The sequence below is a fragment of the Ammospiza caudacuta genome, chromosome 17, assembly GCF_027887145.1.
Source record: "Ammospiza caudacuta isolate bAmmCau1 chromosome 17, bAmmCau1.pri, whole genome shotgun sequence".
NCBI lineage: Eukaryota > Metazoa > Chordata > Aves > Passeriformes > Passerellidae > Ammospiza > Ammospiza caudacuta.
The window spans coordinates 7,037,372-7,054,390 of NC_080609.1; the positions used below are offsets into that span (position 1 = coordinate 7,037,372).

The window sequence follows — 17,019 nt, forward strand, 5'->3', positions numbered from 1 at the left end:
GCATTTTCCCTCCCCATACACTGGTCAAAGAGAACATCCTAAACATCTTAAAAAAACATCCCTGGTGTGAAACAGCTTTTTTTTTCTTTAATGAAGACATAAATCTATAAAGTTCCAAGTGCATCTTCCTGCATTTTGTTATATTACACATATATGAAAGCCTTTCTAAGCTTGCAAGTCTTTTATGACATTAATTTCAGCTGGCCATATAAAACCAAGCACATGACACCCTGGAAAGCACCTGAAACCAAAAATTCTGAAACCACAGCCTGTATTTAGAGCTATATAGATGTTTCTCAGCTTGCTCTGGGGCAGTGTAATCACTCCTGCTCCCTGGATAGCATTTTATAATCAACTCTCCATCCAAAGCCTGGCATCACTGTGACCCCACCACTCTCCAGACAGAGCCTGCAGCTCTCTGCACCCTGCCCAGCATTGCTTTGCTTCTCAGAGAGATTAACAACACACAGCACTCCTTCCCCATGGGCATGCTCGACCCTTGTAATTCACCTAATCCCTGAAAGGCTCAAGTCAAACTCAAATAAGAAATTTGATATTTGTTACAGAGAGGATCCAGGATCTCCACTCTCAATTTTGAGAGCAGGAAAGCAGCGGAGGACATGCAAGTTGTAATCACAGGGAATTCACAGCCTGGCAGTGCTGTGGATACCCCAGCAGCTGCACAGATGTTATTTCTAAAGTGCATTTCCCAGCCAAGTGGGTAGTTAAGCTGTAAGATCCTGTCCTCCACAGCAAATAGGCTTCAAAGCCAAGTTCTAACAGATGACAGAAATGAGGGGAAAGAAAATCTTCCACTTAATACAGAGCAGAAAGAGACCTCACAATTTTAAGGTGACAATAACTGACAAGTACAGGACAACCTGTAAAAGCTGGAAAATAATACCAGAAATATGTGATGAGCAAAGCAACTCAGTAGGTGTGCACGGCCCCAGCTGTGCCCATCTGAGGACAGAGCTCTCTTTCTGTGCACGCTCACAAACACCAGAAGCCGCTGACTTTGTGCATTCATGTGCACACAGAGTAGGAATGCTACACCTAATATGATCCTAAGAGCTTTCTCCATAATTCAAATGGTTTCTGCCCTCTCACAGGCCAGAGGACAGGCTTTCTGGTTTGGGTTCACTTAGGTATTGCAACACTGAAGTTTCTTCTAAACCTCTTAAACAGCCCCTGACACACTTAAACATGGATTTCTCTAATCCACTGTGAATCCATGTGTATTTGCCTTCACAGCTCTTTAAGTGGTTCCACGACTTTTATTTTGCATTAAATGAAGAAATACTTTTTTTTGCTTTAAACCTTGTAGTGTTTTTCTCAGTTCAATTCACCACTCCTGGTTTTAGAGGCAGCTATAATTTACACAGATACACACTCCTTTTAAAGACCTATTCAGAACTCTGTTTAGAATCCCTTTATTTTACTACACATGAAAGCCACTCCATCTCTTTCATTCCAGATACACCACCCCTCTTCTCTACTTCTGTTTTGTGAGGTGATGAGAATCAGAAAAATGTGTTGCATTCCACACATGAATCTACATCTGTATGAATGATTCAAAAAGAAACAGAGTGAAACTTGTGTTCAAGTTCACATAACAATTTCTAAGACTGTATTTACATTTTACTACTAAGCAGCTCAGGATTGATATATTCACAGAATTACCAATATTTCAAAATCCCTGTGTGTACAGCTCATCATTATGTAGGCATTGGTGCATTATTATTTTTCTACCATGCATTACATCTACATTTAGCCCAAGGTTCTAAAGCCAGTGACTCAGTATCGTGAGGTTCACATTGTAATAAGCTCTTGTAATTCAGTTAATGACAGTGAGGCCACGGATTGTCCTAAATAACCCTTTCGTTCTCACAATTGCTGTGGAATAAGGAGAGAGCTGATCATGGCATACAAATAACCTTCGACAGCCATTTTCTCTACAGGTCCACAGAGGAACCTTTAAACTCTAGCAAAGCAGTGTTTTAAATGATAACATCAATTCTAACAATACTCAGCTGGCCAAAAAGAAAATCATTCCAGTCAATCACAGCATGAAAAAATAAAATCCTATATTCCCTGAGCTCTCTTTTAACCAAATTATCCCAGTAATATTTAATTAATATTCTCAAGCCTTTAAACATTGTATAATTTAACAAAAGTGGTGACTTTTCAATAGTTTGATCTAATTTTGGTTAATAAAACACCAAAAAAAAAAAAAAAGAGGAAATATAATAATATAATGGCACCAAATGCAAAGGCCAAGTGAGTGTTTGGGGGGTTTTTTAATGTGCACAGTAGTCTGACTCTCTACCAATTGAAAATCTAAGTAATTCTAATAACTTACTGATTTCAGGGATATTTCTATGGAAACCTGTTGGATTTAACCCTTGTGATGTGATTCCAAGGGATGGCAAGCGGAATTTCTTAACACCAACTCTTCTCATAACTAATGGTGCACAAAATTTTGCATTTATCATATGGTAACTCAAGCATTCTCCAACATCACCAAAAGGTCACACAAAATTATATTGTAATGTATTCCAGTCTTCCCAGTGAGGTTATCATTTAAGCAGTAATTTTATTTTGGGGGTTGTTATATTACTTAGAATATATTCTATACTTACATATTTATATATATATATTCTGTATTATATTTATATTTTCTGTTATTGGCAGCCATGGCAGTGCAGCTCTGGAGTCAGCACCTAACTTCTGCATTGGGCAAATCACCAGAGGAGCCAGGATTGACTGCTCCAGAGCAGTTTTTCTTTAGTACAAATGGAAGCAGCATCAGGTGAAGGCTACATCATGCAAAATTAAGAAATATGAGCTGGCTGCATCAAAGCACAGGGGTACTGAACACAATGTGGATGCAGAGCCATAAAGTCTAATTAAAGTCTTACGTGCTTTAAGTCTGATTTACTTCACTAGGATTATTTCATTCTCTTAAAATTCTCTGCATTTTTTATTCTTATAGCATTTAATTATAGTTTAAATATTTCTCCATGCCAAGAAAACTGCCATTTGCATGCTGAAAATGTTGAAACGAGGTGCTCTCAGCAGTTGAAATCTGTTTCTTAAAGCTTTTTCTACACAAAAATTAAAAAAAAAGATCGATTCAGCCCTTTCCCACACAATTCCGGTTTGACAAATTGGCATTTCTAGATGAAGCATGTTCTTCTAAAACATCCTGTTCAGTTCTATTTAAATACATAAAAAAATGTGAGCAGTGAAATTATGTGATGAGGTATATTTTAGATGGGTCTGAAATCATGAAATATTGAACATGGCTACAGGAGCCTTACTCACTCACTCCAAGGAACCAATCCTGACCCAGCTGCTCCCTGGATCTGTGAGGAGACAGCAGTCAGAAAAAGTACCTGTGTTGCAAACAGAATAATTTTCATGTCATTGCTTCTCTCACAGAGGTGTTCAGAATATTCAACTGCTATTCCAAGTAAAAGAGGGGCAAAATAGTGTTTTAAACTTGGTACTGTGAAGCTTGGTGATGCCCAAATAGAGCCATTTTAGCATGGTATATTCATTTTTACAGATAATTTAAATTTTATAACAGCACAATTGGCACTGCACTGGTTATTGCCCCTTCATTTTTTGCATGTGAATTTTTCTCCAACATCCAGTACTGGAGAGTGCCATAAAATAATCATATCCATGAGGCTTCACTAGAACAGTTGAACACTGAATAAGCTGAAATTTTAAGTCATAATCATTCCTAATTTTTTTTAGAAATGCATGATAGAAAACATTATTCTGTCTCGCAAATATCCATAATTTGTTACCCGTCATTTAGCTCAATAATCATGTTATGAATTCATTTGTTTTACAAATTCCCTTAATTTTTAATCATATTATTTGACAGCAAGCATAAGAAACTGTATCAGACCTCTGTACATTGATGAAAAGATCTAAAAATTAATTAAAATAAGGAGATGAGAAGTGCAGAGCTCAAATGAAGAATTAAAACATTAATTTAATGACCTAATATGGGACTAAAACAATGGGAGATTGATAAAAATATTCACAAAAAATAGTAAAATAACTAATATCCTCAACCATGTCTCAGATAATGGGCAGTAAATAGACTTCAACACAGTTGTTATAGCAATCAATTTTTTTTAAAGTCATGATAAAATCTAAACTGTAACTGCAGCTGACTAGAGACAAGTCAGTGGTTTGCAACCTGAAGTAAAATTTTTAAGATTTTTTTAAGATTTGAAGTAAATCAATCAACAGGAAGAATTCAAGCCCCATGTTGTAGTGCAGTAATATATCAGGCTGTAATCAATGAATAAAAATTTAAATAGAGAGGACACAATTCCTTCAGTTTAATATAAGGAGCATGGAAAATTCACAGAACTTTATTGCAATAAAATGAAATAAATCACTTCTTGGCTTCTTCTAGACAGCTTCTGAACACAGACCACAGCTGATCTGGCCTCTTCTCTCAAAATACTCTTCTCCTATTTTTCTGAGTTCAAACAATAGGAAGAAATCCCAGAACTTCTACATTCCTGAAGAATCTTATTGATTTGCAATTGCAAGCAACTGATAAACCATGTGTGGCAGAGGTCACAGCAACAAGCAGAGATAAGGAGTAAATGATACCCAGGACTGGTCTCTGCTTTCAAGGATGAACTCACAGTAGGAGTCAGAAACAAACATATTTCTCATATTTGCTCTTCTTTGCTGTTGATTTCAGCGTAGATAATTAAATTTTTCTAATTACTCAAGCAGTGCTGCCTGTGAGACTGGTCAGGGAAGTTGCATGGTATCTTTTCAATCCACTTTTTACAGCATTTAATTGTTTTGTTGGGGTTTTTTTCCCTGATGTATGTGTGATTGAGATTCAGACTGTTGTGGTAAAACTACTAATATTGATGACTGAGGTCAAGCTAAGAAGTTGTCTTTACTAAAAGAGGCTTCCCTTCGCCTAAAAGCTGATGGCCTGTGATTATTTCCAAGTCCTTGCTAAGATAATACCAGTCTAGGCTCCACCAAGAGCCACCCCTCTATATTGCCCATATTATTTACTGTCAATAATATTTGCTGTACCATTTACTGGGTTTAGTGTCCATATTATTTACTGCATTAGCTTGATTCCCAAAACAGTGGCAGTTAAGGAGATACTTCAGCATTCTGCCCTCCCCAGGGATGGACACCTGGCTGTGCTGACTTTGAACTTTGTGGGTTTCCCCTGTCTCTTTCTCCACCCCAGTTTATGGCTGGGTCTGCAATCTCTTGGCAGAGAATCAGATGCTGTCCCCCTGCTCTCTCATATTTAACAAAGCTTCTCTCTGACCTGTCCTAAATTGCACTGGCTTTATTAAACAGTTAGAGTCCAGAGTCTCCAATGGGATATAATCACTGCTTAGGAATGGCATTGCATGCGATGCTGGAATTCAAACATCAATTATTTGTATCACAACTGATTGGGAAATTCACTAGATAAACTACTCATAATTATTATTCTGTTGACTCTAAATTTCTTTGTGAATTATCCACCTCTGAGGTCAGAGTGCTTGTACTTGGGAGAGATATCACTGAACCAGTTGTAATCTTTACTTGACATGTCCAGAAACTGCAAGGAGTTTACATCAATTTTTCTGGGCTATAGGAGTGTATATCTAACTGAGGACAGGGGTTTAAAACTGCAATTAAAAAGGATTTTTTAAAGTGCTTACAGGCCAGGATGAATAAATGCACATTGCAGTCTGTGAGAAAGTCAGAGGAGAAAGGCTATGAAATATAACAATGAAGACAATTATATTCATGGATTCAAATATTTGTCTGCATGTCCAATTTACTGATTTTATGAGTTTCTGTACACCTGTAAAATAAGTCTGACCTTGTTCCAACCCTCACATTATGGTAACTTGTGTTTGATCAATCATCCTTTTCATATGAATAATTTACTTCCAGTAATGGCACATTACTCTGAAAACTATAACCACAGAGGTCTCTTCTGTACTGAAATACCATAATAACTAATGTTTAAAAAGCAAACTTATTTTTACCTATTATTGTTTTCAAAATTAGCAAAAGATAACAATATATCTAAATTCAGAATTCTTTCTCAAAACCATTTTCATAGTAAATGCAAAATTATCTAATGTTTAAGGATTTTTTTTAAAGTACTTACATGTATAAATATTCCTGGCACACAGTTGAAAAGTTGGGTGAATCAGCAATATTCTAGTTTGCTGGACAGCTAGAAAACAATAAAACACAAAGCCAATTTATTTTAGATCACCCTGATTCAAACAGCACTTGACACAGAATAATAAAACAGTAAGTTACTTCCCAGTGAGTTCTTTCAACATTTAATTAAGGATGGGGACCAAAATACATCAAAACTAAGAATCCAAATACTTAGGAGACTTCTATCAGTAAAAGGAAAATCAATATAGTAATCTTTTAAGATTCTTTAAACCATAAAACACTGGAGTTCTTATTCCCCCACCTTTTCTAAAATACTGCTAAAGATCAGCAAAACAGCACATTTCAGTGAGCATTGCCTGAATTTCTGCATTCACCCACTTGTCTGCCTTTCAAAGGAACAACCTCATCAATTGCTTCAGAACCATTGTGCTGTCAGTCAGCAAACTACTCAGGCCTTCCTTCAGCCATTCTGCACTAAAATGTTCAAACATGCCCAAAAGATACTTTTCTGCCTCAGAACACATCAAACATCCTGCCCTTTACAGGTCCAATGGCATCCAGGACCATTCAGCAGTGGGCTGAACAGGAGCAGAACATCTGCCTGTGCCAAATCCATGTGCTCTGCAGCCCCTGGAGCAGCAGTGGGATTTAAAACTACCTCAGGACCCTGAGAGCCCTTCAAGGAGTGGTCAGAGCCATCTGCTGAGCTCCACAAGAGCAGGCAGGAAGGTGGAGAATGGATATGAATAAATGCTTCAGGATAACAATGGGAATGGAACCAACAGTACCACAGTAAACACACAAAACCCCTGCAGTGCTTCATGCAGCCTCTGCAAAGGACAACAGACTTTAAATGAGTTCTTGTATCTAATTGGCACAGCCTGCACATAGTGCAGGGAAAACACTTCTAAATATATTCAGCATTGATTGTATTGGGGAAAAAAATAAGAGATCCAGTAAGCTATAACTTTTACACGTGGTTCCCCCCCCCCCCCCCCATCAATAATGTCCAGCATTTTAATGTGTTTCTAACAGCAATAATGTATTTCCCATCACCTCACACAAAAAATCACTAAATTATTCCTTTGACCTATTACTCTGGAAACACCAGGACTGAATTGTTTGAGGACCAGAGGAACAAACCCCAACACCAAAGGCCTCTCTTCCAGTCCTGCCCCACAGTCTCTCAAAGAGGACTCATCTCCATGTACCTCTAACCTGCTCCTTCATGGCTCCTGCTCCTCCTCCTCCCCTTCCCTGCCTGCTTTTCCTGAGCTGCCCAGCCTGTTCTCCGGGACTCCAAGGGTACTTCTCATGTTTTTGCAGGCACTCACAACGGGCATCTCTCTGTTTTGTTATTCCTGAGGTTTCCCCTGTCCCTGTCACCACATCCTTTCAGTCCTGCCTCACTCTGGGCTCAGTCTCTTCTGCCAGGCACCCAGCAATAGACCAAGAGGTCACAGTCTTGAGCTGTGCCTGGGGAGGTTTAGGTTGGACATTAGGCATCACAGAGAGGGTGATTAAACATTGAATGGAGTCACCATCCCTGGAGGTGTTTAGGGAAGGACTGGATGTGGCCCTCAGTGCCATGGTCTAGCTGACATTGTCTGCTCTGGTGCTGTTTGGTCATAGGTGGGACTCCATGATCTCAGAGGTCTTTTCCACCCTCATTGATTCTGTGACTCCCTGTGGCCTCCCAAGTTGCAATCTCTCCTCAGCAGGCTGGAAAAGGAGGCCTTGCCCCCATTTTGTCCAGGTGGATCCCATCAGGAGGAGACCCCTCCAGGGCTCCTGCCCAGGCCCCTCCAGCCCTGCCACTGACACTCATGGGGACAAACAGTGGGGAACATCCTCAGGCCGGACACAAAGCCTCTCCCCAGCCCCCTGGGCTCCACAGAAGCACTTCCACAGTGCCTGGAGCAGCCGGAGCCTGAGGGGCTCTGCCCCAGCACAGCCCTCCCTGCACAGGGGCCATTGGGGCACAGTTCTGGGCCCTCAGACAGAGCTCAGCCCTCAGCAGCTCCTGGGGCACCGAGCCCCTTGTGCAGCTGCTGGGGAAGGAGCTGCCTCCCACAGGAGCCAGGCATTGTTCCATGAGTTTCCATGGGAAAATATCCTCCTGTCAGTCCTAAATATCCGTCCTGTCAGCTGATTCCCTTAGCTCTTGGCTCCTCACCATCACAGCCCCAGCTCCACTGTGCTCCCCATCCTCAGCACCCACAGATCTGGTAGATGGAGGTGCCTGTCCCTGGCAGTTCTGAACAATTCCCAGAGAAATGAAGGGAAAGCTCCTTATTTATCTCAGCAGTGCCTGCTAGACTCAGAGAAGCCCTTGACTCAGGCAGGAGGTGGGCGTTGAAGGCCTTGCAAGATCAGCCTCTTCTCACTAGAGAATGCTTTTGAAGAGCTCCTGACATCTCCAAGTTCTCATTTGCAGAGGAATGTTCTTCACTGAGCGGCTGCACTCAGGAGCCCTCCCCAGCCCAGGACAGATCTTTGTCACCAGCTGGAAAAGTCAGCAATTTATCAGTCCAGAGATTTTTATTGATACAAATCCTCTTCCAACGTAATTTGTCTGGATCAAATTTTGCCATGTCAATTTGTAAACTTAATTAACTGTGGTCTCAATAAAAGCCAAGATTACTAACATAATGATTAATTAGATCCTTTTAAGTAATGCAATGGTTGAATTAGCTAAATAAAAATAGTGGAGAAACTGGCAAGATAACACACCACTGATGGATTGAGGTTTGTCCCACAAAAGCAAATGCAAGAAGCATTATGAATTAGCACAATAGAAATAACTACAACATTAATCATTGGAAGCACAGAAGTTACACACAGCTCCTTTGCATATAAAAGCCTAGTGATTGCACTGTCTTACCCCAGAGAAAAGGGAAGCTGTAGCCTCTCCATATGATGTCAGAAAGTAAGCATTAAACTTTTAATCTCAAATAAAGAATCAGGTCCTACTAGCCTATATTTTTGAGATGAGCTATTATGTAGATGAAGATAATTCACTTCCCCCCCCCCATATTTATGTGGGAGTAGCAGACTTTTAAGTAATCAGCATTGCACATCAATGCCAACTTATATTGTAATTTTTAAGCTGTTCTGATATCAAGTTATTTTTATCTGAATTATTATTTATTTATGCATTTTTATAGTATATTAATACATGAGCACACATACAAAACAGCAATTCCAAACATTCTGTTCACCATCAGAAGCTCTGGGACTCAATCCCTGACCATGACAGCAGAAGCTGTAACAGGCTCTTCCTTTCAAGAGTTTAGCACACCAATGCAGATCTCTGTGAACATGCATCTGACACCAATTTCTCCCCCACTCGTTTTTGAAATTAAAAAAAAAATATTCCACCCTCTTCTTGGAAAACATTTTAAAAGCATTGAATATTATTCTGTAGTTATTAGAAAAGTTACTACTCCATGGTCAGAATTTCACAGGTGCCTTAGGACTCCAGTTTACAAGTCAAGAAGAATCTGCTAAACGTTAAATACTTTGGAATATTTAACCAAGCCATTGTATAGCTGAACATTTATAAACCACACTACAGTGGCAAGTTGGTGTGAGAGAGAACAGTTCTTTAGGTCTGCAAGTAATTGGTAGTAACCAAATGGATTTAGAACTATTCTGTTTCTGCAAAGACCTTGCAGGCATCATTATTAATTTGTCCCTCTTTTCCCTTCCACCCTCTCTTTTCTCAGCTTGGTTACTTTGGACTAAAAGCCTTTTTGATACAGGTGCAGTTAAACAAACTGTTGACTCCTAGCAAAATAAGACTTCAGACTAGCTTAAGTTTTCTTAACAACAGGCTTAATACCAATCAGGAGATAAAAACAAGTAATTACTTCCTACAGGCAGGTAAGGGAAGGAATCTCCTTCATCATTTCCTTATTTTCTAGCACCATTCCTCAGACTAAAAAGGTTTCGAGGACAGATATATCTCACAAGGTTGATCTACAGTGGTGTCTTCGTTGAAGGAAGCTATTTTTTGTTCTAACCCAACAAAGCCACATGTGAGCCACAGTGGAGTGAAGCTGATTTCAGATGTTGGGGCTGCTCATTGTCACAAGCACTGTTCTTTTTAGTAACCAGTGCTGAAATTTACTGGCATTATTGTTACAGCATAACTGTGTCAAATAAGTTTAGTTCTGTTTAATTGTTTCCCATGTACATTTAAATCTGGAATGGTTGTGATAACAGCTAACAAATTGTGAGATGGGATTTCACAGGTAGGGCCTAAAATTATCATGGTCCAAAATGTGTGAAATAGACTGACCAAAAAAAAACACCCAACAAAAATAACCCCAAAACAAACAAACAAAAACAACAAAAACCCAAACCACACAAACCCCAAGAATCTCACAAATATTTAAAATTGCAGACCTTTTAGGAACAAAAAGAAAGGAAAACTATGCATGCTACCTATTTTCTTTTATTCTCATGACAAAACCAGAACTGCAGCTGAGGAGCTGACTAACTCGATCACTTGCAATGAGTCACAATTAAATGGAAGCTGCCAGACTCAATTAACGTATCAGTTTAGAACAGATATCATTCTGTCAAACTGAAGGAAGAACTGTTTTTTTCAGGTCTCAGGAGTTTATTGCTTCTTGCTTGTGAAAAAAGCATACCGCATGCCAGCCTTTCCAACTGCTTTTGCCACTATTTAGTAAACCAAAAACCTAAAAACTGCAGTTTATCAGGCCTACAAATATGTTGGCCAAAATATGTTGGCCAAAATATGTTGGCCAAAATATGTTGGCCAAAATATGTTGGCCAAAAATTGGCATAATAAAATATAATATAATATTGGCACATCTGTCCAAAGTTATCTCAATGTACTTTAAAGTTTAATTAGCAGGGGCTGTGTCTGTTGTCATGTGGTGGGGTATTTGTTTGTTTTTAAAGCAGCTGTGGTAAACAAATTAAGATTTATGTAAAGCATCAGACTGGCTCTTGAGGATGAGAATCTAAGTGGATTTTATTAAATTTAATAGGCATTGAACTTACAGCTGAATTCCTTCAGAGGCAGCCATAGGGTTTTTTCCTGCTCCACACTAGGACTGAACTTGCAGTGAGACAAGGGGCCCCTGGGCAGACAGGACAAGAGCCCTGGAACTTCCTTCCCTGAAGGAGCTGAGGACAGCACAGCCCTGGGGAAGGGGCTCAAAGCCACAGCTGTGCCAGCAGCAGGCACTGGGAGCTGGGAGAGGCCACAGCAGTGGCTGTTATGGGGCTGACCCATTCAAAGGCACAGCACAGATTTCCATCCAATAAGCAATTTCCAGACCAGCCATCCCTGTTCTTTGCCAAACAAAGGAAAACTCCTCCAAAACATTAAAATCCACCTGTGTTTTTCCAGTTACAAAATATACTTCTCCATTTTCACGCATCACTTTAAAATCTACAGCGGCCTGCGCACACTTATTCTCCTAAAATGCAGGGCTGGAAGTCCCACCCTTTCCCAAGCTCTTTTTTATTACAACAAGAATTTTACAGAATCTCAAGAATGCCCCATCTAAAAAAGGAGGAACTGCCAAATAATCAAGTCCTAGCACACTGAGAAGACAAACTTGTACTCATAACTCACCCCATCAAGCATTTGATTCCACGCTCAGTCAGTTTTGTGTCAAGGACAAGAGAAAAATAAAGGGAGCATTAACTTCTCTCCCAGGAAGGGGTGTGACAGGACTCTAAAGAAGCAGCAAAGCCAGCTGCTTCCAATATTATTTATTAGCTTCCTTTAAAGGGCAGTTGAATCCCCTTTAAGGCAGACACACCTGTAATCAATTGATAATTTAGTCGCTAGTAATACAATTTCAGTAAACCTGGCACAACCCCGACTCCTGAAATACAAAAAATTGTGCTAAAAACTTCAAATTAAAACTCCCTCACAAAAATAATTATATGGTTTTGCTCTTTTATCTTTTTCTTTGAATTTTGTTTTGGATTTTTGCTTCTTTTTGACTGGAGAAGTAATAAGGCCTGTAGCTAACAGCACCATTGTGTTTACCCTTTGTAGCAAAGACAGCACTTACCCTGTGGCTTTCCATTGCCAATTCTCCCAGCCATACAGACACAGAGCTTTCTGCTTGCCTTGGAAATAACTATTGTAACTCTGTGTGAAGAAGTTTTGTGTCTCCCAGCTAATGATCAGGCTCCAAAGCTCACAGCCAATTAACTATCTTTGGTGGCTCTTGGAGCATGTGCCTGCTGCCAACATCTGAGCCCAACCCATTAAAATCAGCCCCAGCTTAGCACAGATGTTTCCCTGGTTGCTTTCTGCAAGCACAAGGGAAAAATCAACTCCACTGCCTGTGAGCAAGAGCCTTTCCCAAATAGGATCTGGCCTCTCAATATGAACATGAATTTCATGTGGGAGCAGACAGGGATTGCAAAGGTGTAATGCATTTGTGTTCATTACTGAAATAAAATCTGGGGCAAAACCCCACCAAAATTCATGAATAAAAATACTTTAAGCACTCTTTGAAATCATTCTACATTCCTAGTTTGTATTTATTAAACATTAGGAACTTTCAGTACATGGTCCTCAAACATAATAGCCCTAGGGAATCTCTTAATATCTAGAATACTCCTTATTTCTCATTAAGAAACAGACAAGCAATTGAGAACATTCTGATATTGCCCTTTCATAGCTGAGAAAAGATTTTTACATTCATTATTTAAATTTTATGGCACTGTCTGCAGTATTTTTTGCTTTGCTACAACAACAGAATTAAGGGACAAAGGAAAAACTATTCTTTCCAGCAGAATTTCATTCCAGACCACATTTTAAGACTCAAATGCTATGCACTCATGAAAAGATAATAAAAATCTTTGATAACCCCATGGAAATATGGCCTGAAGGAATGAAACTTAGAAGATATGAATAGGTCATCTAAAGGAATTTCTTCATGTTTGAAACCAGAGAAATGTTGACAGCTGCAAGCGCAGTGACAATACACATTATCCAGGGATGGATTCACAAAAATACTTAGGCAGACCAGGGAACCAGGGCCAGAAGCAGGGACTAAGCATCCTCAAGATTATCCTCCTAATTTTCTAACACTTTCTTTAGCAAGTTAAACTTGCAATTTTAGCTGAGTGGCCTCAAATGTACCCTTATCTCACTGGCCTTGCACCTGGGGCTATCAGATTCTTTTTAGAAGCTTTAGTTTCTAAAATAAAATATATAACATTTGCAATAAAAAAAAATAGGTGCTAAGTTATGTGTTGCTCAGATAATATGGGAACACTGATAAAAGAATACCATTGCATGTTAATGTAATCTTTCTTTTCCCTCTTCCAAGAGCACAACACAGAGAGTTTCACTGCTTTTCCCTTTTATTTTGAAAAAGCAAAAAAGAAACTACACAAAACTGCTTAGAATGTAAAACTTATTTTTCCCCAGTAAAATAATGTCTTATCATTTGCCACCAGTAAAAGATTCATCTCAGACCCTGCTCACAATACCCACACACAATATGACCATACAAGTGGCCACACAAAGCACTGTAGGAATGACTGGAAATGCGAACAGGACCTGCTGTGTCTCCTCACAAGCACTGATTCAGTGTCATATTTACTATAACCAAAATCATTGAGCTTTCCCATTTTCTTCTGATCTCCTCTAATCATTCATACAACCAGAATGCAACAACATCAGTAGCCAAACCCACTGCATGTGTGCCACACATTGAAGCCTTTTTCAGGCTCGCAGAAATGCAGCAAAAGTGAAAAGATCCACTAATTGAATTACACTAAGTCATTTAAGCAAGATACACAGCTGGAATTAACAAACACATGAGGATATTGCACTTTTTCAGATTGAGAGTCCATTTAACTCAGTCTCCTGCCTTCAGCAGTAGCCACAACAAACCTCGATGCATTTGCAGCTTCAAGTGCTTCCTTCACAGTGTCTGGGATTTATTTTAATAAAGCCATGATCTTTTAGACAGTTTATAGGAATTCAATTTTCTGGGCCTGAGCACAGAAAGGGGATGATATCTAAAACACCAGTGTGCAGCAGTTGGCAGCGGGTCCATCAGTGTCACTCATGGTCACTCCCAGGCCCTGGGGATGCACGAGAGCCCAGCTCAGGTGGGCAGCAGGGCTGCTCTGCTCCTCCTGCAGGCCTCAGCAAGTGCTGCTGCCAAAGAAACCCACTCCACTGAATTTAATTTGCAAGAAACAAGGACTATCTAGGAGAAATTTCTCTTACTAGAATAAAGAAAATTTACTTTATGAATAGAGTCCAAACCCGGTAGGACCTTGCTATCCAGATCTTCAATCACAGTCCAATGCACCATGGAGTAATCATTAGCAATTTCAGTTTGCAGTGGTTTTATATATGAAAATTCTATTTCTTGCCAGACAGCAAACATTCAAGATATTAGTATACAAATTTGTTCAAAGAAAGTTTAACATTTAAACAATACTTATTTTATTTTTGTCTTTTATTCCAGTCTTCTATTGGGAAACCCTGACAGATGTAAGTAATTCTTGGCCCATAGTGAATTCCAAATTAAGTTTATAGCATGAAATTATTTTTCCTGGCAGTTATTGGTAACAGAGATTCCAACAGCTTGCTAGTTAATATGTAATTTTAGTAGCATTCATATTTAAGCAGCAGCACTACTAATTTTGAAGGCACATAGCAACAAATATCAGTAAAATGACTGCTGCAAGGAATTGAACAGTGCACCATTAAGAACAGGTGCATTGGTTTGAAAGTGTTCTGATAGTATAAAAAACTAACATTTCAACTAAGAAGAGTAGGCAGGTTTTCAAGTGCAGACCCCTATTGCATGTGAGAGAAGGAAACATACAGATACAACTCATGGAATCAAAATAGTCAATCAGAGAATATTTGCATATATCATCAAAACCCATTTGCAAATGTATGCAACAAGTTACTTTTCTTTTTCACGAGTAGTTCAGCTTTGTCCTGCCACACTAGCCAAACAATGAAATTCAGATAAAAGCCTGTCTGTACCATCATTTACATTCTCATTTGGCCAGGTGCCATAAAAATCAAGTTATTATGTAAATCAGGTGTTCAACTGGCCTTTAGAACGATCAGCACTTTACCATCATATATTTCAGTTTTATCTTGAAATTACTTCCATTTTTTTCAGTGACAAACTGGAAATACTTCCAACTAATTTCTTCTAAAGCATCTAGAATGGCATAAACCCAAACACATATTAGTCAGTTTACAACAGGCTCAATGCCAAGCCTTGCTAACAGGCACGAAATGGGAAGTTGTCTCTTTTAGCCAGAAGATTTTTAGAAGTAAAAGACCTACACATGCAGGGGGTTCCTTGCAGGTGTCAGGCATGTGGAAGTCAAGAGTTTGAGACTTCTATAGCTATAAAGACCGATAAATGCTAATTCAGAGCTTTCCTTCCCTTCACCCATGGACTATAAAAATTCTTTAACATTTCTGGAAGAAGGAAATTCAAATTTGAGTGCAACACCAGGTGCTGTTTACATATAGTAATAATAAAATATATTTGCCTTGAAGACTTACTCTTCCTCTCTTACTCCCAACATCTTGATAGGCAAATATGAATAAAATCAAGTTTGAAAAATAAAGGACAAGAAAAAAAAGACATTCAAGAGCCTGGTAAAATAGTTTAGCAATTTAGCACAGACAATCTGTCTGTATTATTATGAGCAAGTAACCAGAAATATTCAGTTTTCCCCAAATCTTCACTGATTCCTAAGGCTTTTCTACATGGTCACATCAAAGAGAATTAACACCTAAATACATTTGTGTGATAATATTAATTCCCACACAATTCACACCATCTTTTGATCAGGATTATTTTTGAGCATTATAGACAACATGGCATATATTAAATTTTTCAGACCTTCAACATCATACTGTGTAAATGTTTGCTTAACCAATTGCCATGAAAAATCATGTCAGCTGGAAATAGCACTGATAAAAATATCTTAAATCTGATTTAACAAAAAGACTCTTCCACTAGAGTAAGACTGGAACATTAATAAATAATTCCAGTGATAACACTACTGAAATAAAATGCTGTGGGCTTCTTTTGGCATGTGGCAAGCTGTTAGATTACAGTGAACCATCTATAGACACTACAACCTCCACTATTCTAATGAGCTATGGAGAAACTTCTCCATATTTTTATGCTGTTGGTCTTCACCATATCTTTAGAATATGATTAATTGTATAGTTTTGTGTACAGGTGAAGCACTGCAGCCTAGTGACTGCAGCATAGGACCAAAACCTAACTGATGGTTTCATTTCTGCTCTTTGATAGGTGACCTTAAGAAAATTCTTTGCTGTCATTTGCAACAACAGGGACTTATTATTAGCCTATAAATGAGTTTGGGTTGAGATGGGCTGGCTAAGAAGGGTCAAAGATTGCAGTTGTGAGGGGAATGTGGCATCAGCCATGGGCAGATTTTGTAGTGCCAGGACAAAGTGTGACCTTCTGGCTAGGAAGGCTGATGTCCCATGTTTTAACTATGCTTGCAGGGTCTCCACAAAAAAACCTAAGTAAGAATAAGGTGCTCTTCCAATTCATAAATGTGTAGTTATTCTACTCTGTCCACGCACATTCTTATATTGTGTGAACACAGGGCAAATGTCCTGAAGAGCAGGACAATGCTCACTTTCCTGCACACCTTCCAGATCCAGGGCCTTGAAAGGCTCATGCTCCAAGCACTTGCTCTGCAGCCCTGCCCTGGATGTGTACACCACTGACCCAGCCAGGCCTGTGAAAGACTGTCACAGGTGTCCCTCCTTCACCACTGGAG

The 17,019-nt window shown here is 39.2% G+C and overlaps 1 long non-coding RNA gene across 1 annotated transcript; it reads right to left on the minus strand.

The window, feature by feature from the left end:
- Positions 1–1,432: 1,432 nt before the first annotated feature.
- On the minus strand, positions 1,433–11,889 carry LOC131565459 (uncharacterized). The gene is made up of 4 exons (XR_009275452.1): positions 11,816–11,889; positions 6,179–6,247; positions 3,328–3,398; positions 1,433–1,561 (listed from the first exon to the last, which is right to left on the minus strand). It is a non-coding gene; the product is annotated as an uncharacterized LOC131565459 (long non-coding RNA).
- Positions 11,890–17,019: the final 5,130 nt, after the last annotated feature.